The sequence below is a fragment of the Mercurialis annua genome, linkage group LG5 (genome assembly GCF_937616625.2).
Source record: "Mercurialis annua linkage group LG5, ddMerAnnu1.2, whole genome shotgun sequence".
In the NCBI taxonomy this organism is placed as follows: Eukaryota; Viridiplantae; Streptophyta; class Magnoliopsida; order Malpighiales; family Euphorbiaceae; genus Mercurialis; species Mercurialis annua.
Genome location: NC_065574.1, coordinates 37,227,109 through 37,252,776, shown reverse-complemented (window position 1 = coordinate 37,252,776; position 25,668 = coordinate 37,227,109). Strand labels below are relative to the sequence as shown.

Below are 25,668 nucleotides of genomic sequence, written 5' to 3'. Positions count from 1 at the left end.
GTAGGTCACCCATCCTAGTACTGCTCTTGCCAAAGCACGTTTAACTTTGGAGTTCTGATGGGATCCGGTGTAGAAGTGCTGGTATGATTGCACCCGTCATACCTTGCGCGATCATCGTATATATATGCTGCCTTGCAACTCATTCAACCAAAATAAAAGCTATCTTTAAAAGTACATTTTGGTCCCTAAACTTTTACCATATTTTCTGTTAAGTCCCTGAACTGCAATTCCTCGTTACTCGTTTATCTCTCGGCGATAATAATAATAAAAAATGCAGGCGCGGACCGCTAAAAATGCAAAACAAAAGGGACACAACACGAGGACTTCCCCCAAGAAGTCACCCATCCTAGTACTGCTCTCGCCCAAGCACGTTTGATTTCAGAGTTCTGATGGGATTCGGTGCAGTAGTGCTGTTATGATCGCACCCGTCATACCTTGCACGATCATCGTATATATATGGTGCCTTGCAACTCATTCAACCAAAATAAATTCTATCTTTAAAAGTATGTTTTGGTCCGTGAACTTTTTCCATATTTTCCGTTTAGTCCCTGAACTGCAATTCGTCGTTACTCGTTTATCTCTCGGCGGTAATAATAATAAAAAATACAGGCACGGACCGCTAAAAATGCAAAACAAAGGGGGCGCAACACGAGGACTTCCCCTAGGAAGTCACCCATCCTAGTACTGCTCTCGCCAAAGCATGTTTGACTTTGGAGTTCTCATGGGATCCGGTGCAGTAGTGCTGGTATGATCGCACCCGTCATACCTTGCACGATAATCGTATATATCTGCTGCCTTGCAACTCATTCAACCAAAATAAAAGCTATCTTTAAAAATACGTTTTGGACCCTGAACTTTTTCCATATTTCCGGTTTAGTCTCAACTGCAATTCGCCGTTACGCCTTTACCTTTTAGCAATAATAATAATAAAAATGCAGGCACGGACCGCTAAAAATTAAAAACAAAGGACGCAACACGAGGACTTCCCCCAGGAGGTCACCCATCCTAGTAATGCTCTCGCGCAAGCACGTTTGACTTAGGAGTTCTAATGGGATCTGGTGTAGTAGTGCTGGTATGATCGCACCCGTCATACCTTGCGCGATCATCGTATATATATCCTGCCTTGCAACTCATTCAACCAAAGTAAAAGCTATATTTAAAAGTACATTTTAGTCCCTGAACGTTTTTCATATTTTTCGTTTAGTCACTGAACTGCAATTTGCCGTTACTCGTTTATCTCTCGGCGATAATAATAATAAAAAATACAGGCGCGGACCGCTAAGAAAGCAAAAAAAAGGGGCGCAACGCGAGGACTTCCCCTAAGAGGTCACCTATCATAGTACTACTCTCGCCCAAGCACGTTTGACTTCGGAGTTCTAATGGGATTCGGTGCAGTAGTGCTGATATGACCGCACCCGTCATACCTTGCACGATCATCGTATATATTAGCTGCCTTGCAACTCACTGAACCAAAATTAAAGTTTAATACACCATATTTTTTTTCTTTTTGTTATAAATTATGCCGTTGGGTTGATTATTTTTGTGCTTCGTTTGTCCCGTTTGACTTGTTGAATATACTCTGGATTCAGTCCGTTGTCACTTGCGGGCCTTATAGCAATTCAACATTTATAGTGTAACTTCTATAATAATAATTATAATAATAAAAATAAAATAAGCGGGTACGACTAGATATTGATCTTAAAATAAATAAAATAATTAAATAAAATAAACGAGTATAACTACAAGTTACTTTAAAACAATCATGGTAATTAAATAAAATAAAAAGAAATAATGGAAAATTAATTTTAAAGATAAAACTCTAAATTGCTTCTATATATATCGTGTATTCTATTAAAACCCTAGTGTAAAAAGAAACTCTCACATTTGAATTTTTTATTACGGCGGATAGCAGTACCGTGTATATCATTATTAATCGTTTCTTTGGTGTGCAGTCACAATACGGTAATGCTCTACCTTTCATTCTTATGCTTGTAACTTTCATGAATTATCTCACCTAATCATGTCACTTGTCCATGTCATCAACATGTTTTTTATATTTTATAAAGGAAATTGAGTGTACACTTTTATATCCATTAACTTTGTTTTTTTCTACATAATTGGTTATTCAAACCTTAATTTCTTATTGCTTTTAATATAATGGCCCTTAGATTAAGAGTTATAATTATGTGTATATGTTCCAACAGTTTTTCTCATTAAACAATACTGTGGAGTTGTTTTTACTTAATATAAATGTTTATAATTTTTGACGACCTCATATAGTCTGTAATATTTAATAATATTATTTGATCAAATATCGACATTATATTTGAATATGATATTAAACTATTTTAAATTGCTAATCCTTAATGGAATGTTTTAGTCCCTAAATTTATTCAGCAAGCCGTATTCAAATTAAATTCTTAGGTTTATATGATATTGGTTCAAAATTGTAGTTTTGAATTATTAATTTGAAACTAGCGAACTGAAATGCAAATTTTGATGAATCTAATTTGGGTTTAAAAAAAATGGTTAAGATCTGATTTGATCCGATATTATTATTTGAAAACGACAGTTGTTTTATAAATTTTTAATTTGAATAATTTTGGCTTTAATATAAATTGATTAGTCTTGATATTTTAAGCGAATAATTACTTGGATAATTGTCAATTTTAAATTATTGGCTTGGTGTGCCAATTTGACTAATTTATGTTTTAGCCTTTAAATTATTTTGGCTAGGTAATTAATTTTAGATATTGGTTACTTGTGTTTAAAGCTATTGAGTTCCGTTTTAATTATAAATTATTATTATTTTCAATGTTATAATCTGTTTATTATATTTTTGATAAAATATTTGGGTCAGGTTAGACATTGGTCGCCCGACATGTGAGAAGAAATTGAGCAACGTGTTGACTCAGTTGACTCACTACGTTGGAATTATTAAATTGGATATAATATTTTGATTTATTTTATTCGGATTTATCCTTCCGGGTTATATTTTAAAGCGGGAACTCAATAGACTTGACTCGTTGTTGACTTTATAATTGTTTGAGTTTTGCGTTTACTCTGATTAGCTTTACTTTTACCTGACTTGTTGTTTGTGCTAGTCCTATGTGGTGTCTAGTACTCTCTAGAGTTAGAGTCTGTTTTAATTATTATTTATACCTTGTCTAGACCCGTCGACTATTCGTACTTCAGGGGCGAACCATAGTTAGGTTGCTTTCCAGGATCACGTGGAATAGCAAGTAGTGAGTTTATATCTCTATTTACCTCTTTATTAAGCAAATATTATATTTTGTATATGTATATGTATAAACAGCTTTTGAACTGTTTTTCAGCATTGTGGATTTGATTTGGAACGTGCTACTCGAGGGGCATCATCGTGACTGCGTGCGCACCGGTAATGATTATTATGGTATCGAGGTAGGTTTGAGATGCGTCTCACCTTACTGAGGGCACCGGTGGAAGATACGTCTCCTAGGCTCACTATTTTATTAAGTGGTAGTCGGTGATCGGTTATTGAGATACGTCTCACTGACACGATAATTGATTTAGAATTGTGGTTTAGGGTCTCATTGATAATCCATAATGAAAAAATGTTTTATTAAACGTTTTAAAGGTTTTTCAACTTAATAAAAGTAAATGGTTATATAAACTCTACTCAGTAAATCTAACACCGTTATTTTCCCAAATTTTCCAAGTTTATGATTTGAGCATTGGTCGATCTCCGTTTCTTCATTCTCGGAGGTTCTTTATTTATTTCAGAATAAAAGAGTCGAACTATTTTAACTCTTAGACCGCAGTAGTAGTATTAGTTGATTTATGACTTTGTCTTTAGACTATTGTTTGTTGGTATAGTCCAACTATGATTTATCAGCTTTGATATGATTACAATAACTTTGGTATTATATATTGCCATGCTGTTGGAGATTATTTTGAGATAAGCGTACGTTAAATATATATTGTTTATATGTACTGCTAGACTAGGCTAAAGTCTCGGTTGCCCCCGAGCATGTGGTTTTATGCAGGTACATTATTTTAAATGTTATAAATTGGTTATCCGCAAGGCTAGCTACGGGTTTTGGTACAACCATACCCATACCCTAGCGCCGGTCACGATTCATGAAAATTGGTCGTGACAAACTTGGTATCAAACCAAGGCCTTTTGCATGTTATGTGTTTATTGTTTTGGCATGATAAGTAGTCGTTGTGTCTTAGGAACTACTGCGGAATTAGGATTCAAGTCTTGTCTTTTGAAAAGTCATCTTTTGACTTTTAAAACCTTCTGCCTACAACGATAGGTTTTCGTCGAGTTAGTTGTATTATGTTTATTTGATGCTAATATCTTAAATTTTTGTTGTTTCACTTGAGTGATTATTGTTGCTTTTGATTTTTCGGAAAATCTTATATTGGTATTTTGTTTAAATTCATACTTGAGTATGATGTTGTTTACCTTATCTTGTTGATGTTGCATTTCACTTAGAAGATAATTTTTGACTTAGTTGCATTTAATGATTGTAATAACGCGGGGTTACTTGGTGAGTAGTTTTGACTGGCCGAGAACATGGATTATTGAAAATAATATTTTGTTAGGCTTGGGTCTTTTTTCTGGATTAAATGATTTTGATCGTAAAATCTTACATCACGTTTTGTGACTTTACGTTGCTGACCACGTATTGGTTTTGTAATTCCTTAAGAAAAATTATTTTTTGTCTAATTGATGTTTTGACATAAACGTCGGATGAGTAGCATGATACCCTAATATGTGATTTTCATTACGTTGCCAGTAAAATAATTTTTCTCATATTCAAAACTTACTTTGACTAATGATTCGAAAAGAGTGATTTTTTTAATAAAATTATTTTGAAAGGTGATACTGTTTTGAAGAATTAATATTACGTTTGTAATTTTACCAGGTTATGGTTTGTTTACACTTTGGTGTCGTTGGTTTCATATGGCTGAAGTATGCGTTTTTTAAAAGTTTGTTAAAGATTAATTCTTTTTGTCACTTAAGTGATGAGTTCTATGTTGCTATTTGGGTGACGTCAAACTTTCTATTTAAAAAAATTGAGATTTTATTTTAAGTGCATTTTCCGGATTTACAAATATTTAGAATACGTTATATAATCGGTTGTTTTGGGTTTGACTTGGGTCACCCAAATTTAGGAGTTCAGCTTGGAAGTTGTAATGACTCTGCTAGCTCAATGGTTTTACGAATTAAGATACTTGGGTACTTTTAAAGCAATTAACTTGTATAGGAGGTTTTTTCGAAAAATGAATTTTTTTTTATTAAAAAAACATGAGGCTCAAACTTGGACTTGAAAAGTTTTATGATTGACTTTAAATTTTAAAAAAAAAATTAAAGTTCACTCTTATAAGATGATATAATTACAAGTTGATTTTGATACGAAAATTCAAGCTTGTTGTAGCATGTCTTGATTTTGGTCTTTTAAGTATGTTAGGCTGATTTTGCTGAATGTCATGTTTGGTTAAACTATTTTGATTGTTTTTATTTTGTCTTTCCGTTCATAGTAACACGTGAGACGAATTAATTCACGTGGTCATGGATGGCTTACCTTATTGTATGGTCTTAATTTGTGAGTAAGATCTTTATTTAGACCCAGTTGCTTTTGTCTTCATTTTTAGTTTCGATGGATTTGGTGTTTTGTTTGTGGGTCGAAATCTTTGGGTTTCGATATCGAGAAAGTTAAGGAAATTATTTCCTTGGAACGGTTGGTGATTTCTGATTACCCTGGAAAAGGATATTGGAAATTCTGACACGAGATGATAAATCAGATATTTAATACGCTGATGTTTTTAATTAAGTTCATTCGGTGTGATGCGGAAATTGGTGGTAGGTATAGTAGAAATGCACGTGATTTTTTTTTTCTGAATTAAGTTTCAGTTAATTTGGAGTTTTATTTAAAATTACTTTATGCTTATGAGTTTTAGTGAAGATATCGTTTTGATTTTTTTTTGTGGTATCGTATGATTTGATAGATTGTAAGTATGGAATTGAAGGAATATCTTAAAGTTGCATGCGAGAATTTAGTTGTGCTAAATGAGTTATATAGTTATAAGTAGATTAGAAAACTTTTGTGGAAAATTTACGATTTTGATTAGAGGATTGTTAGATTAAGGGATTTGGTTATATGCTCCATTTATTTATTTATTTATTTTTGTTTTTTTTTACACTGAAATTTTAAAAGTAAGTTGTTTATTCAAATGTTTCGGTATATTGATATAAAGGTGTTTTTGTAAAGAAAGAGATGCATTACTAAATTTTACGTCGGGTGGAAAGAAAGCAATTTTGTCAAATTTGATTAAAAAGGAATAATTAATTTTTTGGTTGAACGATTCTTCAAATCGTGTTTTTGTTTGAGAGTAAGACTTAAGAGCTACTTAAATTTTGGATATTTTGAAACTTCAATGTGTAATTTGAATACAGAGGATTTTTCCACTGTTTGATTATTTACGAGAAAAGGATAAATTATTTAGCAAGTTTGATTTACAGATCACATAAATTTTACCAATTGAACGGTTTCACAAATTGCAAACTTATTTAAAAGTAAGGGGAATCAACAAATTTAAAAATGCAAATATTTTGAAAATTTTCACGGGTTTACAAACTGATGGTTTTCCAACGGTAAAGGTACTTCGATTTTGATATATAAAAAGAAGGTGTAAAATGTTAAGTCTTTTAAAAGAGAGGTGGAAAATTTTAAATATAAATGTTCTGCGTATTTGAAAATTTTATACTTCCATAGGTTCGTTTTGAGCACAACCAACAATCCGGTCGGGTAAATTGGTCGTAGTGATTTCTTATTGTATACGAGCTTATAGTCAATCGATGGAATAATTTTGAGAATTTAGATTTGATTTGGGTATATGAACTAGTTGATTTGAAAAGAAAAAAAATCTGATGATTGTGTTTGGTGAGTTTTGACAACAAAATTGGTTCATCGACACAGTAGATTGAGAGTTTAATTGTTGAGAGTTTTGATATCATTTTGTTCGAATATTAAAATCTTTTTGTATGGAATAAAGTTAATTCTGTGAGACATAGTTAGGATGCAAGTTAATGATTAGATATTTAGAGTATTACGACCTATTTTATATTTGAGTTATTGGAGTAATAACTAGGATTGAGATTTTGTTGCTAATTTGGAGATTCTCTTATCATGAGTTAAGTTTACGCATTGTTTTGAATAACGGTAATAGTTTTGTATTTATGATTCACGAAGTTAATGGTATTATCGAAATTGGTGTAAATCGTTGGAACAAATGATTCAAATAGTGGTTTTTTTTTGCCAAAAATATTATTTAGTTGTTGTGGAGTATTGTTATCGATTGCTTTGGATGTCGAGTTCGTTATAAGTGGATAAGTGAGCAGGTGTTGTAGAACGCAAGGTTTTATCACCTTGTGTTTTCAATACCCTGTATGAAGCGATAGAGTTTGAAATTGTAAGAATTATAGTTGAGTTTAGGACTTGTTCTTGCCCTTTGATGATGTGGAGTTAGTAATCATATAGATTTAAGTTAGTTTTGGAAGCCAACTTTTTAAAGAGTATTTGTGGCTCTCAATTGGATAATTGTTGATTATTTACATTATGTTGATCGAGTGATCGTTGGGGCACTAAATTGTTAAAATCAGAATTTTGCGCATAAGTGTGTTGTGACCTTTTAAACTGCGAGTCAGTTTAAGATTTAAAAATTCGAGGTCGAGTTTTACATAGGTTGGGGAGAATGCAATACCCCATATATTTTCGGCGTGTCTCGTCTTGTGTTGACCTTCCCGAGTGGAAATTTTGTTTGGAGTTATCATTGCGAGAGATTCGAGGTTTCATTCTAGATTATTTTAAGTTTTTATTCAAAACTTTAGTGGGAGAGTTTGTTTTCTCTCATTAATGTCACCTAGATTTGTGTTATCGTTTATGTCAAGTGAAAGTTAGTGTTATTACTTTTTGTGACGATTTGAGACTATTTAGTGTATAAGTTGTAGTATTGAGTTATTGTTCGACGAACAACCTGTCGACTTTTGCTTATGCAAGCGCTTAACTTGTTAAGCACGGAATTACTATGTTGTGGCCTGTGGTGCCATTTTTAGCATTTTTGATATTTTGGATTTTTATTGAACACTCTAGGTGCGCGTTGTTAATTGTTGATTATCTAAGTAATGTTGAGTTTCGTTGCTTTTCAAACTTCATGTTGTTTTATCAAATGAATTTTCAGATTTTAAACATTGGTTTATATTGGGGTTTCTTTGGTTCGGGTTTGACTTGGGTCGCCCGACAAGTGATTTAAGTTTAGAAGTCTTGGTTGACTCTGCTAAGTACCATTTTGTTTTCTTTGAAGTTGTTTTACCAAATAGTTTAAAAAGGTTTCCGAATTATATTTTCAAATGGAACTCGATAGGGCTTAACTGCTGTATGGTTTTGGTTTTATGGGTTACTTGGTTGAGGAATTTTCTTAAGAGACGAAGTTCATTATGCAGAATTATTATTATTGTTGTCTTTGATTACCTTGGGTATCTGGTTCGTGAGTTTTACGTTGGAATTATGTGCATTTTGTATGTAATTTTATGTTGTGTATTACGTTAGTCGTTTTTGCGTTCTAAATTCGAGGACGAATTTTAATAAGTTGGAGAGAATGTAATACCCCGTATTTTTTCTTTTTGTTATAAATTCTGCCGTTGGGTTAATTATTTTTGTGCTTCGTTTGTCCCGTTTGACTTGTTGAATATACTCTGGATTCGGTCCGTTGTCACTTACGGGCCTTATAGCAATTCAACATTTATAGTGTAACGTCTATAATAATAATTATAATAATAAAAATAAAATAAGCGGGTACGACTAGATATTGATCTTAAAATAAATAAAATTATTAAATATAATAAACGAGTATAACTACAAGTTACTTTAAAACAATCATGGTAATTAAATAAAATAAAAAGAAATAATGGAAGATTAATTTTAAAGATAAAATCCAAAATTGCCTCTATATATATACACGTGTATTCTCTTAAAACCCTAGTGTAAAAAGAAACTCTCACATTTGAGTTTTTTATTACGGCGGATAGCAGTACCGTGTATATCATTATTAATCGTTTCTTTAGTGTGCATTCACAATACGGTAATGCTCTACCTTTCATTCTTATGTTTGTAACTTTCATGAATTATCTCACCTAATCATGTCACTTGTCCATATCATCACCATGTTTGTATACGTTTATAAAGGAAATTGGATGTACACTTTTATATCCATTAACTTTGTCTTTTTTCTACATAATTGGTGGCTATTCAAACCTTAATTTCTTATTGCTTTTGATATAATAGCTCTTAGATTAAGATTTATAATTATGTGTATATGTTCCAACAGTTTTTCTCATTAAACAATACCGTGGAGTTGTTTTTACTTAATATAAATGTTTATAATTTTTGACGACCTCATATAGTCTGTAATATTTAATAATATTATTTGATCAAATATCGACATTATATTTGAATATGATATTAAATTATTTTAAATTGCTAATTCTTAATGGAATGTTTTAGTCCCTAAATTTATTCAGCAAGCCTTATTCAAATAAAATTCTAAGATTTATATGATATCGGTTCAAAATGGTAGTTTTGAATTATGAATTTGAAACTAGCGAACGGAAATGTTAATTTTGATGAATATAATTTGGGTTTAAAAAAAAGGTTAAGATCTGATTTGATCCGATATTATTATTTGAAAACGACAGTTGTTTCATAAATTTTTAATTTGAATAATTTTGGGTTTAATATAAATTGATTAGTGTTGATATTTTAAGCGAATAATTACTTGGATAATTGTCAATTTTAAATTATTGGCTTGGTGTGCCGATTTGACTAATTTATGTTTTAGCCTTTAAATTATTTTGTCTAGGTAATTAATTTTAGATATTGGTTACTTGTTAGTAAAACTATTGAGTTCCGTTTTAATTATAAATTATTATTTTATCAAAATTATTATTATTTTCAATGTTATAATCTGTTGATTATATTTTTGATAAAATATTTAGGTCGGGTTAGACATTGGTTACCCGACATGTGAGAAGAAACTGAGCTACGTGTTGACTCAGTTGACTCACTACGTTGGAATTATTAAATTGGATATATATTTTGATTTATTTTATTTGGATTTATCCTTCCGGGTTATATTTTAAAGCGGGAACTAAATAAACTTGACTCGTTGTTGACTTTGTAATTGTTTGAGTTTTGCGTTTACTCTGATTAGCTTTGCTTTTACCTGACTTGTTGTTTGTGCTAGTCCTACGTGGTGTTTAGTACTCTCTAGAGTTAGAGTCTGTTTTAATTATTATTTTATACCTTGTCTAGACCCGTCGACTATTCGTACTTCAAGGGAGAACCATAGTTAGGTTACTTGCCAGGATCACGTGGAATAGCAAGTAGTGAGTTTATATCTCTATTTACCTCTTAAGCAAATATTATATTTTGTATATGTATATGTATAAACAGCTTTTGAACTGTTTTTCGGCATTGTGGATTTGATTTGGAACGTGCTACTCGAGGGGCATCATCGGGACTGCGTGCGCACCGGTAATGATTATTATTGTATCGAGGTAGGTTTGAGATGCGTCTCACCTTAGTGAGGGTACCGGTGGAAGATACGTCTCCTGGGCTAACTATTTTATTAAGTGGTAGTCGGGGATCGGTTATTGAGATACGTCTCACCGACACGATAATGGATTTAAAATTGTGGTTTAGGGTTTCTTTGATAATCCATAATGAACAAATGTTTTATTAAACGTTTTAAAAGTTTTTCAACTTAATAAATGTAAATGGTTATATAAACTCTACTCAGTAAATCTGAACCCGTTGTTTTTCCATATTTTCCAGGTTTATGATTTGAGCATTGGTCGATCTCCGTTTCTTCATTCTCGGAGGTTCTTTATTTATTTTAGAATAAAAGAGTCGAACTATTTTAACTCTTAGACCGCAATAGTAGTATTAGTTGATTTATGACTTAGTCTTTAGACTATTGTTTGTTGGTATAGTCCAACTATGATTTATCAGCTTTGATATGATTACAGTAACTTTGGTATTATATATTTCCATGCTGTTGGAGATTATTTTGAGATAAGCGTATGTTAAATATATATTGTTTATATGTACTGCTAGACTAGGCTAAAGTCTCGGTTGCCCCTGAGCATGTGGTTTTATGCAGGTACATTATTTTAAATGTTATAAATTGGTTATCCGCAAGGCTAGCTACGGGTTTTGGTACAACCATACCCATAACCTAGCGCTGGTCACGATTCATGAAAATGGGTAGTGTTGTTATGATCCTAGTACTACTCTCGCCCAAGCACGTTTGACTTCGAAGTTTTGATGGGATTCGGTGCAGTAGTGTTGTTATGATCGCACCCGTCATACCTTGCACGATCATCGTATATGTCTGCCGCCTTGCAACTCATTCAACCAAAATAAAATCAATCTTTAAAAGTACGTTTTGGTCCCTGAATTTTTTCCATATTTCCTGTTTAGTCCCTGAACTGCAATTCGTCGTTACTCGTTTATCTCTCGGCGATAATAATAATAAAAAATGCAGGCGTGGACCGCTAAAAATGCAAAAAAAAGGGACACAACACGAGGACTTCCCAGGAGGTCATCCTAGTACTGCTCTCGCCCAAGCATGTTTGACTTTGGCGTTCTGATGGGATCCGGTGCAGTAGTGCTGGTATGATCGCACCCGTCATACCTTGCACGATCATCGTATATATCTGCTGCCTTGCAACTCGTTCAACCAAAATAAAAGCTATCTTTAAAAGTAGGTTTTGGACCCTGAACTTTTTCCATATTTCTCGTTTAGTCCCTGAACTGCAATTCGTCGTTACTCCTTTATCTTTCAGTGATAATAATAATAAAAATACAGGCACGGACCGCTAAAAATGAAAATCAAAGGGCGCAACACGAGGACTTCCCTCAGGAGGTCACCCATCCTTGTAATGCTCTCGCGCAAGCATGTTTGACTTTGGAGTTCTAATGGGATCCGTTGTAGTAGTGTTGGTATGATCGCTCCCGTCATACCTTGCGCGATCATCGTATATATATGCTGCCTTGCAACTCATTCAACCAAAATAAAAGCTATCTTTAAAAGTGCGTTTTGGTCCCTGAACGTTTTTCATATTTCCCGTTTAGTCCCTGAACTGCAATTCGCTGTTACTCGTTTATCTCTCGGCTATAATAATAATAAAAATGCAGGCGCAGACCGCTAAAAATGCAAAAAAAAAGGGCGCAACACGAGGACTTCCCCCACGAGGTCTCCCATCCTAGTATTGCTCTTGCCCAAGCACGTTTGACTTCGGAGTTTTGATGGGATTCGGTGTAGTAGTGCTGGTATGATCGCACCCGTCATACCTTGTACGATCATCGTGTATATCTGCTTCCTTGCAACTCATTCAACCAAAATAAAAGCTATGTTTAAAAATAAGTTTTGGTCCCTGAACGTTTTCCATATTTCCCATTTAGTCCCTGAACTGCAATTCGTCGTTACTCGTTTATCTTTCGGCGATAATAATAACAAAAAATGCAGGCGCTGACCACTAAAGATGCAAAAAAAGGGTTGCAACACGAGGACTTCCCAGGAGGTCACCCATCCTAGTATTGCTCTTGCCAAAACACGTTTAACTTTGGAGTTCTGATGGGATTCTGTGTTGTATTGCTAGTATGATAGCACCCGTCATACCTTGCACGATCATCGCATATATCTGCTATATTGCAACTCATTCAACTAAAATAAAAGCTACGTTTAAAAGTACGTTTTGGTCCTTGAACTTTTTCCATATTTCCCGTTTAGTCCCTGAACTGCAATTCGTCGTTATTCGTTTATGTCTCGGCGATAATAATAATAAAAAATGCAGGGGCGGACCGCTAAAAATGCAGAACAAAGGGGGCGCAACATGAGAACTTCCCCCAGGAAATCACCCATCCTAGTACTGCTCTCGCCCAAGCACGTTTGACTTCGGAGTTCTGATGGGATTCGGTGCAGTAGTGCTGTTATGATTGCACCCGTCATACCTTGGACGATCATCGTATATATCTGCTGCCTTGCAACTCATTCAACCAAAATAAAATATATCTTTAAATGTACGTTTTGGTCCCTGAACCTTTTTCATATTTCCCGTTGTCCCTGAACGGCAATTCGTCGTTACTCGTTTATCTCTCGGCGATAATAATAATAAAAAATGCAGGGGTGGACCGCTAAAAATGCAAAAAAAAGGGACGCAACACTAGGACTTCCCAGGAGGTCATCCTAGTACTTCTCTCACCCAAACATGTTTGACTTTGGAGTTCTGATGGGATCTGGTGCTGTAGCGCTGGTATGATCGCACCCGTCATATCTTGCACGATCATCATATACATCTGCTGCCTTGCAACTCATTCAACCAAAATAAAAACTATCTTTAAAAGTACGTTTTGGTCCCTAAACGTTTTCCATATTTCCTATTTAGTCCCTGAACTGCTCTCGTTGCATATTCTGGTTCTCCGCTTGAGCTGTTGCCATAATTGCAATCCAGTAAGAAACTAGTCCATATTGAATCCCCCGGGATTCGCTGGTTGAGGCATTCCTGGTGCATGCACTACTTCTTGAACATTTGCAGCTTGGCCTCTACCTCTGCCTCGGCCTCTTTCACGGCCTCTACCTCTTCTGGTTGCTCCTACCGGTTGTCGGTGTCCTCCCTGGATAGAAGACTCATCTTAAGCCTCTTCAGATACCTTTGGTGCCACTCCTAGTACCACTACGGCGCGCGCTCTAGTTTATCTCTAGTCAACCATCCTGACCAAAGCAATTAACTCCACCATCAATAACCATACGACAAGTACGGCTCACTTCTAGCGCAAAACTAAACATATATGCAAACACATCTAATCGCACAATCTCTATCACACTCACATAACGGACTTACATCCTATAGAGGAGTGTTGAAGGTTTGAAAACAAATGAGGACATATCAATGACATTACTCAAATAATATAGCTGCAGTAGTTCCCAGTTCAACTTAGTGAACTCATCAATCCTAGGATCACATAGCACATAGCACATACATGCAATGGCCTAGGAAACTAAACCATTTCTGTGATACCAACTTTGTCACGACCTAAATTATTGAGTCGAGACCGGCGCTAGGGAATGGGAGTGTTAGCTCCGAAACCCATAGCAAGCCTAAAACCACTCTAAGCTATTCGTGATCTAATGAAATAAACAATCATGCAACACGTTTTCAGAAAATCTTTTAAAACGATTCGATTACCAACGTCTATTCGCATTCTGAAAAAAATACATAGAAACTAGGGTCTTATAGTGCGATGCCAGATCAAGCACTGCCCCGCTTCGGACATCAAAAACGAACTTTTATGCGCAGATAAAACTATACAAGTTTACAAAAATATCAGAGCATATGTAATACATTAAACCGTTTGACCATATAACAACTAGGACTAGACTACTGCAGCGCAATCGATTGAAGCCTTCTTATTACATACTTTAAAACATAGACTTCTGAAGCAAGGATAAAAGTCCGTCATGTCAAAAGACTATTTACCTGAAAGTTGTCAAAACAACGGGGTCAGTCAAAACTGAGAGTTCATAAGTTTACAAGCGAGTATTCTATAAAATAAAACAATGCTACAATTCATTCATTTATATGCATTCGAATATAACTTCCGATTGAAACCCTAATCCTCGATTCATTGAGTCTTCTTAACTGAATTCTTCTTTATGAAAAAAATGATTAACTTAATCCTGATGGTTAGTTTCCGGGATAGTTCAACCGAGTTAACCAATACCATCTGGTACAGTCCTGGAATAGTTCAACCAAGGTGACTAGTACCATCACTCGAATCCAATGATCGAAATGAGTCCCGGGATAGTTCAACTGAGGTGACTCATTAGATATAGGTAGCGGGATAGTTCCATCGAGCTGACCTTGTATCTAAACACATGAGAGACGTTTTCAAAAACAATCGAAGAAGCATATATCTTGAACTTAACTAGTGATCATGTAGTTCCTATTGCCGCCCAATAGGAAAGCATGTTTCATCGGATCAATAATGGTTTCAAGATAATGATGTGTGTATTTCATACAAAACATTTTTGATAGTAAATCATGCTATGCAATTCATATAAATCACTTTGCGTTTAGAAAGCAATGCATTTTCAATACATCAAAAGTAAACACATATAAACTCACTGCTTGCTATTCCAAAAACTTTGGTTAAACGACACCCGTCAAGTTTCACAAACTCCTTGTCCGGCAGCTGGTTGCCTCGCCGGATCTAAACATAACTCGAGTAAGAATATAATTCTATATACATTCTAGACTCGAGATATAAACATATACGTAACTCGTCGAGTTCTAATCGCGTCTAATCTTGTTTCCATATTTGGTTATCGATCTTCGATACTATCTTTATTTTGCTTTAGATTTATAATTTTAATTTTAAACCTAAACATATGACTCTTTATTTCAAAACCCTAATCATATTCTTATGTTCTATGTCCAAATTTCACGTTTTTGGAGTCCGTAGGTCAATATCAAGCCAAAGTACTCCGCACGGGTCTCGGGATGGTATTCCCGTGACGAAACAAGCTTGGCACATCATGCCAAGCCTTCCTCACGTTGTGAGGGGGTCCCCTCACGACCGTCGTGAGGACGTGATTTCCGACCCCTAACACGATTGCAACGTGTTTCCTACTCCATTCCGACCTAGTTGCACATATCCATCAACACCACAACGCTTAGGAACAACAATAATGCATAATCCAAGCTTGAAACGAATCGAATACACGTAAATGTTACAGTTTCACAGTAACCCTAACCTTTCTGTCAAACACCCATCAAATTAATCCATATAAACCTTTAAATGATTAGCTCACCTTGATAGTCACTCGATTTATGATCGTTTTGCAACAAAAACTGTCAAATTCGGATGAGAAACGAAAGACCTAGGTGGATGCAAAGTTGATCGTGAAATTGATAAAGTTTTGATCTGTAACTTCATTTATCAAATGAAGAAGAAGACTTATATATTCATTGACTAAAATACAACTAGGCTCAAGCAGCTCAAACTTGTACTTTAACTCAATTCCTTAATCAACATATGCGTCCAAATTTAAAACAGTCTCAGAATTACACGAAACTTTGTCAATAAATTCTTAAAAATATTTTACGGATGATGGCGCAAAAATTATTAGCCCGGGACGTACATTTTATTTTATATTAATTTTCTTAACTCTTTCTTAATCTCACTAATCCCCCCTCTAACGAATAATAATTACCAATAAGATTTATTATTCTGCGATCAACTTAATCATCTTATTCCGACTATAATTCTTAACTAAATTTCTATTTCTGACCTATTTGACCTAAATTTCATAATTTATGACACGTGGCACTATCTAATTCCTTAACAATTTATGGGTTATTACAATGCCGAAACCTTTATCATCACAAACCACCATCAAACATCCTCAATGTAAGCTTTGAACCTTAAGAACACAAAATCCCCAATTTATGTCCATGAACCCTAACTTTTCTTTTCAAAATTCTTCAAAAGTTAACCAAACAATTCACTAAATAATGACCCTACCTTGATTACCTTTAAGAATTGAATTGTTTTGCTTTAAAAGCTCCATCTCTCTTTTTTTTTAATTTCTTTTTCTTATATTTTGCCTCTTGAGATTGGAATAATGACTTAGTCAACCCCTTGGTGGCTAAGTAAATGACCTCACTTAGTGGCCAAAATTCCAATTTAACTCAAATAACAAACCGACATACTTAACTCTCAAAACGACTTTCCGTCGAGCTTAATTCTCCATTCGATTTCCGGAAATCCTTTCGTTTCTTATTTATTTATAATAAGTGAAATGAATAAAAATTCATTCCCTTACTTGATAAGTTGTTGGCTAAAGGTCCACTTTAGCTCAAGATGGTTAATTTGCACTTTAGCTCAAACTCTCAATTAACCATCGTACTTAACTTTCGGAGATCTTTTTCCGATTAGTCCCTATATATTATTAATAATAATAATTCTCATGGCATCATTTTCTTATTTAAAACTTTTGGGGTTATTGAAGATTTTTTTCGTAACATTTTAAATGTTTGGATTTTTTTGTAACGTTTTAAACGTTTCGTAACGTTTAAACGTTTGGATTTGCTTCATAACGTTTTAAACGTTTGGATTAAAATCGCTAAAAAGGTGAAATGTTAGGATTTTTTTGTAACGTTTTAAATGTTTGGCTTAAATCGCTAAAAAGATGGAATGTTAGTATTTGTTTGGTAACGTTTTAAATGTTTGGCTTAAATAGCTAAAAAGGTGAAACATTAGGATTTGTTTTGTAACGTTTTGAATGTTTGAATTTGTTTCATAACGTTTTATATGTTTGGCTAAAACAGCTAAAAAGGTGAAACGTTTAGTTTTGTTTCATAAATTTTAAACGTTTGGATTTGTTTCGTACATTTCTAACGTTTGATTTGTTTCATAAGGTTAAACGTTTGTCTTAAATCGCTCAAAATGTTAAACGTTATGAATTGTTTCGTAACGTTTTAAACGTTTGGCTTAAATCGCTGAAAAGGTTAAAGGTTTGGATTTGTTTTGTAACGTTTTAAACGTTTGGCTTAAACAGCTAAAAAGGTGAAACGTTAGGATTTGTTTCCTAACATTTTAAACTCTTGGATTTGTTTCGTATTGTTTAAAATGTTTGGCTTAAATCGCTAAAAAGGTGAAACGTTAGGATTTGTTTCGTAATGTTTTAAACGTTTGGCTTAAATCTCTAAAAAGGTGAAACGTTAGGATTTGTTTCGTAAAGTTTTAAACGTTTGGATTAGTTTTATAACATTTTATACATTTGGCTTAAATAGCTAAAAAGGTGAAAAAAATGGATTTGTTTCGTAACATTTTATACGTTTGGCTTAAATCGCTAAAAAGGTAGTATGTTAAGATTGTTTCGTAATTTTTTAAAAGTTTGGATTTGTTTAATAACTTTTTAATCGTTCGGATTTGTTTCATAACGTTTTAAACGTTTGGATTTATTTCGTAAAAGTTTAAACATTTGGCTTAAATCGCTAAAAATGCGAAAGTTTGGATTTGTTTCATAACGTTTTAAACTTTTCGATTTGTTTGGTAACGTTTTAAATGTTAGGCATAAATCGCAAAAAAGGTGAAACGTTAGGGTTTGTTTTGTAACATTTTAAACGTTTGGATTAGTTTCGTAACGTTTTAAACGTTTGGTTTGAATCGGTAAAAGGTGAAACGTTTGGATTTGTTTCGTAACATTTTAAACGTTTGGATTTGTTTCGTAACGTTTTAAACGTTTGGCTTAAATCGTTAAAAAGGTTAAACATTAGGATCTGTTTTGTAACGTTTTAAACGTTTGGCTTAAATCGCTAAGAAGGTGAAACTTTAGGATTTGTTTCATAACATTTTAAATGTTTGAATTTGTTTCATATCGTTTAAAACATTTGGCTTAAATCGATAAAAAGGTGAAACGTTTGAATTTGTTTCGTAAAGCTTTAAATGTTTGGATTTGTTTTGTAACATTTAAAACGTTTGGATTTGTTTCGTAATGTGTTAAACATTTGGATCTGTTTCGTAACGCTTTTAAACGTTTGGATTTTTTTCGTAACGTTTTAAACGTTTGGATTATTTCGTAACGTTTTAAACGTTTGTATTTGTTTCGTTACGTTTCAAACGTTTGGATTTGTTTTGTATCATTTTAAAGGTTTAGATTAAATCGCTAAAAAGGTGAAACGTTAGGATTTGTTTCGTAACATTTTAAACGGTTGACTTAAATAGCTAAAAAGGTGAAATGATAGGATTTGTTTTGTAACGTTTTAAACGTTTGACTTAAATAGCTTAAAAGGTGACATTTTAGGATTTGTTTTCTAACATTTTCAACGTTTAGATTTGTTTCATAATGTTTTAAACGTTTGGCTTAAACAGCTAAAAAGGTGAAATGTCTAGATTTGTTTCTTAGCGCTTTAAACGTTTGGATTAAATCGCTAAAGAAGTGAAACGTTAAAATTTGTTTCGTAACGTTTTAAAAATTTGGATTTGTTTTGTATTGTTTTTAACGTTTGGATTTGTTTCATAACGTTTGAAACGTTAGGATTTGTTTCGTGAGGTTTTAGACGTTTGGATTTTTTCATAACATTTTAAATGTTTGGATTTTATTCGTAACATTTTAAATGTTTTGATTTGTTTCATAACGTTTTAAACGTTTGGATTTGTTTAGTAACGTTTTCAACATTTGGATTTATTTCATAACGTTTTAAACGGTTGGATGAAATGGCTAAAAAGTTGAAACGTTAGGATTTGTTTCGTAATGTTTTAAACATTTGTCTTAAATCGCTAAAAAGGTAAAATGTTAGGATTTGTTTCGTAACGTTTTAAATGTTTGACTTAAATAGCCAAAAAGGTGAAACGTTAAGATTTGTTTTGTATTGTTTTGAACGTTTGGATTTGTTTCTTAATATTTTAAACATTTGGATTAAATAGCTAAAAAGGTGAAACGTTTGGATTTATTTCGTAACGTTCCAAAACGTTTGGCTTAAATCGCTAAAAAGGGGAAACGTTTGGATTTGTTTCATAACGTTTTAAACGTCTGGCTTAAATAGCAAAAAAGGTGAAACCTTTGGATTTGTTTCATAACGTTTTAAACGTCTGGCTTAAATAGCAAAAAAGTGAAACGTCGAAATTTGTTTCGTATCGTTTTAAACGTTTGGATTCATAATATTTTAAACGTTTGCCTTAAATCGCTAAAAAGGTGAAACATTAGAATTTGTTTCGTAACGTTTTAAAGATTTGACTTAAATCGCTAAAAAGGGGAAACGTTAGGATTTGTTTTGTAATATTTTAATCATTTGGATTAGTTTCATAAGGTTTTAACGCTTGGCTTAAATAGCTAAACAGATGAAATGTTTGAATTTATTTCGTAATGTTTGGCTTAAATCGCTAAAAAGGTGAAACGTTAGAATTTGTTCCGTATTGTTTTAAATGTTTGGCTTAAATCTCTAAAAAGGGGAAACGTTAGGATTTGTTTCGTAAAGTTTTAAACGTTTGGATTAGTTTTATAATATTTTAAACGTTTGGCTTAAATAGGTAAAAAGGTGAAAATAATTGGATTTGTTTCGTAACGTTTTATACGTTTGGCTTAAATCGCTAAAAAGATTATATGTTTAGATTGTTTCGTAACGTTTTAAACGTTTGGATTTGTTTAGTAACGTTTTAAACGTTCGTATTTGTTTCGTAACATTTTAAACGTTTGGATTTATTTCGTAACATTTTTAGCGTTTGTCTTTAATCGCTGAAACGGTGAAACGTTTGGATTTGTTTCGTAACATTTAAACGTTTCGATTTGTTTCGTAACGTTTTAAATGTAAGGCTTAAATCGCTAAAAAGGTGAAACGTTAGGGTTTGTTTTGTAACATTTTAAACATTTGGATTAGTTTCGTAACGTTTTAAACGTTTGGCTTAAATCGCTAAAAAGGTGAAACGTTTGGATTTGTTTCGTAACGTTTTAAACGTTTGGATTTGTTTCGTAACATTTTAAACGTTTGGCTTAAATCGTTAAAAAGGCGAAACATTAGGATCTGTTTTGTAACGTTTTAAACGTTTGGCTTAAATCGCTAAAAAGGTGAAACGTTAGGATTTGTTTCATAACGTTTTAAACGTTTGAATTTGTTTCGTAACGTTTAAACATTTGGCTTAAATCGCTAAAAAGGTGAAACGCTGGGATTTGTTTCGTAAAGTTTTAAATGTTTGGATTTGTTTTGTAACATTAATTAAATGTTTGGATTTGTTTCGTAATGTGTTAAACGTTTGGATTTGTTTCGTAACGCTTTTAAATTTTGGATTAAATCGCAAAAAAGGTGAAACGTTTGGATTTTCTGCGTAACGTTTTAAACGTTTGGATTTGTTTCGTAAGATTTAAATGTTTGGATTATTTCGTAACGTTTTCAACGTTTGGATTTGTTTTGTAACGTTTCAAACGTTTGGATTTGTTTCGTATCATTTTAAAGGTTTGGATTGAATCGCTAAAATGGTGAAACGTTAGGATTTGTTTCGTAACATAGTAAACGGTTGACTTAAATAGCTAAAAAGGTGAAATGATAGGATTTGTTTTGTAACGTTTTAAACGTTTCGATTAAATAGCTAAAAAGGTGAAATGCTAGGATTTGTTTTCTAACGTTTTAGACGTTTAGATATGTTTCATAATGTTTTAAACATTTGGCTTAAACAGCTAAAAAGGTGAATCGTCTAGATTTGTTTCTTAACGCTTTAAACGTTTGGGTTAAATCGCTAAAGAAGTGAAACGTTAAAATTTCTTTCGTAACGTTTTAAAAATTTGGATTTGTTTTGTATTGTTTTTAACGTTTGGATTTGTTTCATAACGTTTGAAACGTTAGGATTTGTTTCATGAGGTTTTAGACGATTGGATTTTTTCATAACATTTTAAATGTTTGGATTTTTTTTGTAACATTTTAAATGTTTGGATTTGTTTCGTAACGTTTTAAACGTTTGGATTTGTTTGGTAACATTTGGATTTATTTCGTAACATTTTAAACGGTTGGATGAAATCGCTAAAAAGTTGAAACGTTAGGATTTGTTTCGTAATGTTTTATTCGTTTGTCTTAAATCGCTAAAAAGGTGAAATGTTAGAATTTGTTTCGTAACGTTTTAAATGTTTGACTTAAATAGCCAAAAAGGTGAAACGTTAAGATTTGTTTTTGTAATACCCCTTATTTTTTTGTTATGTTTTCGACATGGTTTCAGATTGGGTTGAGCATTGTGACACCTTGATTGAGTCTTTTTTTGTATCTTGTATGTGTTATATGTATCGTGTGGGTAGTAGATATTGATCGATTCATTTTCGGGTATATATTGAAGTTGTTTTCCCATGTTTTCGAAAACTGCCATGTGTTAATAAAGCGTTGATATCTCACAATTGAACGGTCGGATCGGTCTCATCTTTGGATATTATTGCCATGCTGCTGGATATTATTTTAAGATAAGCGTACTTTAAATATATGTTATTTATAAGTACTGCTAGATTAGGCTGAAGTCTCAGTTTCATTATTAATCGTTTCTTTGGTGTGCAGTCACAATACGGTAATGCTCTACCTTTCATTCTTATGTTTGTAACTTTCATGAATTATCTCACCTAATCATGTCACTTGTCCATGTCATCACCATGTTTGTATACGTTTATAAAGGAAATTGGGTGTACACTTTATATCCATTAACTTTGTCTTTTTTCTACATAATTGGCTATTCAAACCTTAATTTCTTATTGCTTTTGATATAATGGCCATTAGATTAAGATTTATAATTATGTGTATATGTTCCAACAGTTTTTCTCATTAAACAATACCGTGGAGTTGTTTTTACTTTATATAAATGTTTATAATTTTTGACGACCTCATATAGTCTGTAATATTTAATAATATTATTTGATCAAATATCAACATTATATTTGAATATGATATTAAATTATTTTAAATTTCTAATTCTTAATGGAATGTTTTAATCCCTAAATTTATTCAGCAAGCCGTATTCAAATTAAATTCTAAGGTTTATATGATATCGGTTCAAAATGGTAGTTTTGAATTATGAATTTGAAACTAGCGAACTGAAATGCAAATTTTGATGAATCTAATTTGGGTTTAAAAAAAGTGGTTAAGACCTGATTTGATTCGATATTATTATTTGAAAACGACAGTTGTTTTATAAATTTTTAATTTGAATAATTTTGGCTTTAATATAAATTGATTAGTCGTGATATTTTAAGCGAATACTTACTTGGATACTTGTCAATTTTAAATTATTGGCTTGATGTGCCAATTTGACTAATTTATATTTTATCCTGTAAATTATTTTGGCTAGATAATTAATTTTAGATATTGGTTACTTGTTTTTAAAGCTATTGAGTCCTATTTTAATTATAAATTATTATTTTATCAAAATTATTATTTTATCAAAATTATTATTTTATCAAAATTATTATTTTATCAAAATTATTGTTTTATCAAAATTATTATTTTATCAAAATTATTATTATTTTCAATGTTATAATCTGTGGATTATATTTTTGATAAAATATTTGGGTCGGGTTAGACATTGGTCGCCCGACATGTGAGAAGAAACTGAGCTACGTGTTGACTCAGTTGACTCACTACGTTGGAATTATTAAATTGGATATAATATTTTGATTTATTTTATTTGGATTTATCCTTCCGGGTTATATTTTAAAGCGGGAACTCAATAGGCTTGACTCGTTCTTGAATTTATAATTTTTTGAGTTTTGCGTTTACTCTGATTAGCTTTACTTTTACCTGACTTGTTGTTTGTGCTAGTCCTACGTGGTGTCTAGTACTCTCTAGAGTTAGAGTCTGTTTTAATTATTATTTTATACCTTGTCTAGACCCGTCGACTATTCGTACTTCAGGGGCGAACCATAGTTAGGTTGCTTTCCAGGATCACGTGGAATAGCAAATAGTGAGTTTATATCTCTATTTACCTCTTTATTAAGCAAATATTATATTTTGTATATGTATATGTATAAACTGCTTTTGAACTGTTTTTCGGCATTGTGGATTTGATTTGGAACGTGCTACTCGAGGGGCATCATCGGGACTGCGTGCGCACCGGTATGATTATTATGGTATCGAGGTAGGTTTGAGATGCGTCTCACCTTAATGAGGGCACCGGTGAAAGATATGTCTCTTGGGCTCACTATTTTATTAAGTGGTAGTCGGGGATTGGTTATTGAGATACATCTCACCGACACGATAATGGATTTAGAATTGTGGTTTAGGGTTTCATTGATAATCCATAATGAACAAATGTTTTATTAAAGGTTTTAAAGGTTTTTCAACTTAATAAATGTAAATGGTTATATAAACTCTACTCAGTAAATCTGACCCTATTGTTTTCCCAAAATTAAAGAGCGTAATCATGTTTATTAGTGTGTAGGAACATATAGAAACCATCATGGGTCGAATCAGAGCTTTCTAGCGAGAATCGAAAAATCCAAATTCCGACTAGTTCAAGTAGCATATCGCGCCCGAGATGCCTTTGGCATCACGGGCGTGATAGGAAGCATCACGGGCGTGATACTCATGCAGAACTAAACCCCTTAGGGTTTTAACTTCAATCACAGGCGCTACACATTCATTACGGGCGCGATGCATGTGACCGTTGGAGGTCCAACGACTCTTTCTGAGCACCCCTACCAACAGGTGACACTTGGCTTGCACCCACTGGAAGAATCCCTAAAGTTCAAATATCACGGGTGCGACAAACCTCATCACTGGCGCGACAAAGACCTTTTCAGATCAAATTTGTACTTTGATCTAGAAGCTTCAAGGCAAGGTTGTTGGGGCTATAAATACCCTTTGTCTACCACATTTATTTGGTTAGACACTTTATCAACGACCAAAGATTACAAGCATTCAATTTTTTATTTCTAAAACATTTATTGTGCATCAAGTTACATTGATTGCTTTCCTTTCTTGTTGTTGATTATCAATTGTTTGATTAACCATTAAGTGTTTGTAGGTTTGTGATTAGCCTTGAAAAATCACTTTGTAAGTTTGAGATTAGCTTTAGAAAATCTCTTTTTGTATTAGTTTGTGATAAGCTTTAAAACACATATTAGTGAATTAGTAAAATCTCAATCTTTGATTGAGTAGTAGAGTAGGATCGACTTGTGATCTGAACCACTCTAAATCCCTCGTGTCTTTGTTCTTCTCTTAAACTCCATTTAAATTTAAAACAACTTATTCACCCCCCCCCCCCTCTAAGGTAGCATTTGAGATTTCAATTGGTATCAAAGCCAGATTACTCATCTTATTGCTTAATTGAGAGTTCTTCGATCCAAATGGCTACCGAAAACTTCACTCATACTCTTCGTCCTTTCTGTGATTGAACGGATTATCCTAATTGGAAATTCTGTATGGAAAACTATCTTGATATGGATGGTGTGAACTTTTGGCATTACCACCAATCTCAAGAAGCTTGGTAAGCACTATACTCTTGGTGAAATCAATGGCAAAATTCTTCGCATTGCCTCTCCTTGATTGGAAACTAAAGATAACCGCCATTGAGGAATCCCGTGACATAAGGAATTTGAGAACCGATGAGCTTATCGGAAACTTACTTCTTCATGAGATGACTTACATGAAAGAAATTCAAGAATTGAAGAAGTCTCATGAAGAGAAAACTAAGGGAATTGCTTTAAAGGTGAAAGCAATTGAAAGTAAGGTTGAAGAGGATGTTAATGCAAGTGATGAAGAATATGATGAAGAGATGGTGCTATTGTCTAAGAAAGTAAGGGAATGGAGAACAAGGAAGAAGTCTCAAGTTCAAAAATATGAGAAAAAGGGTGAGTCCTCAAACTTCAAGAGATCATCCAACTTCAAGCAAGAGACTCCTACTCCTAATAGAGATGTCACTTGCTATGCTTGTGGCAACCGGGTCATACTAGACCGCAATGTCGACAAGGGAATAGGAGATCCTTTCAAAAGGATAAGAAGGGATTCATCACCACTTGGGATGATGAAAGTGATTATCAATCCGATGAAATGCCAAGAAGAGGCAAGAGAAAATCTTTGCTTCATGGCTT

The 25,668-nt window shown here is 33.2% G+C and overlaps 10 pseudogenes; all 10 read right to left on the bottom strand.

Annotated features, from left to right (window-relative positions):
• Nucleotides 1–306: 306 nt before the first annotated feature.
• Nucleotides 307–427, bottom strand: LOC126685155 (5S ribosomal RNA; annotated as a pseudogene).
• A 211-nt stretch (nucleotides 428–638) lies between these two features.
• LOC126685137 (5S ribosomal RNA) lies at nucleotides 639–759 on the bottom strand (annotated as a pseudogene).
• A 206-nt stretch (nucleotides 760–965) lies between these two features.
• Nucleotides 966–1,086, bottom strand: LOC126685145 (5S ribosomal RNA; annotated as a pseudogene).
• Nucleotides 1,087–1,296: 210 nt separating this feature from the next.
• On the bottom strand, nucleotides 1,297–1,417 carry LOC126685131 (5S ribosomal RNA; annotated as a pseudogene).
• Nucleotides 1,418–11,620: 10,203 nt separating this feature from the next.
• On the bottom strand, nucleotides 11,621–11,735 carry LOC126685148 (5S ribosomal RNA; annotated as a pseudogene).
• A 208-nt stretch (nucleotides 11,736–11,943) lies between these two features.
• Nucleotides 11,944–12,064, bottom strand: LOC126685162 (5S ribosomal RNA; annotated as a pseudogene).
• Nucleotides 12,065–12,273: 209 nt separating this feature from the next.
• Nucleotides 12,274–12,394, bottom strand: LOC126685140 (5S ribosomal RNA; annotated as a pseudogene).
• A 209-nt stretch (nucleotides 12,395–12,603) lies between these two features.
• LOC126685146 (5S ribosomal RNA) lies at nucleotides 12,604–12,722 on the bottom strand (annotated as a pseudogene).
• Nucleotides 12,723–12,933: 211 nt separating this feature from the next.
• On the bottom strand, nucleotides 12,934–13,054 carry LOC126685144 (5S ribosomal RNA; annotated as a pseudogene).
• Nucleotides 13,055–13,262: 208 nt separating this feature from the next.
• LOC126685156 (5S ribosomal RNA) lies at nucleotides 13,263–13,377 on the bottom strand (annotated as a pseudogene).
• Between the last annotated feature and the right edge of the window lie 12,291 nt (nucleotides 13,378–25,668).